The sequence below is a fragment of the Thermobia domestica genome, chromosome 2, assembly GCF_964235325.1.
Source record: "Thermobia domestica chromosome 2, izTheDome1.hap1.1, whole genome shotgun sequence".
NCBI lineage: Eukaryota > Metazoa > Arthropoda > Insecta > Zygentoma > Lepismatidae > Thermobia > Thermobia domestica.
Genome location: NC_137455.1, coordinates 46,425,148 through 46,426,315, shown reverse-complemented (window position 1 = coordinate 46,426,315; position 1,168 = coordinate 46,425,148). Strand labels below are relative to the sequence as shown.

Below are 1,168 nucleotides of genomic sequence, written 5' to 3'. Positions count from 1 at the left end.
AGAAAATTTTCTTTATAATTTTAAATTGTGTTTAGTAAAAGTCGCCCTATTTTGGGACAGGCCGAAGGGCGTACTCCACACTTCCCTGACTTAAAACTTAAGTAAGTGATTAATAATGCTGCAACCTCCTTTATCTCCTAGGTATCACTTTTGATTAGGCTACGTGAATATTAGAACCGCACTGAAACAAGGATAAAAATAATAATAAAACTTTCCCATCTCACGTTAGTGACGACTTTAACTTTTATTTCTCCGGAGGTTAAGTGAAAAAGGAGAAATTTTATGGAGGGGCAACCATTTTTTTTTTTTTTTTTTTTTTTTTGTATATCGAAAATAATAGTATTATATTAATCGCCCTACCTTACAATACATCATGTCTGGGAGTGGGAGAAGACGATGCCACAGGAGGTGGCTACCCAATGCACCCCATTCAGTATCGTCATTGCGATCCCCTGCCAATGATACAATTCAGACCATCCAGTTGGCAGGTGGACGCTTTACCGCTTACCTATTGCCCCTCTAAGTACTGCACAGCACATAAAAAAAATGTAGAAAATATTATTTTCCTTTACAGCGTGTGACGAGGTGGCCGAGTGGTTAAGGCGTTGGACTGCTAATCCAATGGGCTCTGCCCGCGTGGGTTCGAATCCCATCCTCGTCGCTTGTTTTTTGACCACCGAAGTTACATTCGTTCACGCATATACATATTATAATAAATAAATAAAATAGCCAAGAGAAATACAAAGTGGACGTCAATTCAAATCTTAGTCAGACAAGTGAAATAATTTATAGAATGGGAAATATTTAAAAGGCCGAATGAGAAATCTTACTTGTCAATAAACTCATCGGAATGCGCTTACTTCAAGTATCGATTTTGATTTGATTTAGCATCCCTTTTCAACAGTGAGGTTATATGAAACGTGGACCTCCAACTGAACGTAGGATCCGGACAACATGATCTCCAGCCGGAAATCAAACCCGAATCTCTCACGGCAAAAGCGCTTCTAGTATGGGGAACTTTTTGATTGATCACCGCAAACATGAGTTCCTTGTGAACCCCATTTTCCCTAGTGATTTTCTCGGGATTTCCTGTTTCATCTTGTGTTCTTCATTCCATAATTCTTCCATTAACGTCACGTAATTCATTCCCTTTAGACCAGTGGTTTCC

At 39.1% G+C, this 1,168-nt stretch overlaps 1 non-coding gene across 1 annotated transcript; it reads left to right on the top strand.

Moving 5' to 3' along the window:
* Positions 1-579: 579 nt before the first annotated feature.
* Positions 580-661, top strand: TRNAS-GCU (transfer RNA serine (anticodon GCU)). The gene has a single exon. It is a non-coding gene; the product is annotated as a tRNA-Ser (tRNA).
* Positions 662-1,168: the final 507 nt, after the last annotated feature.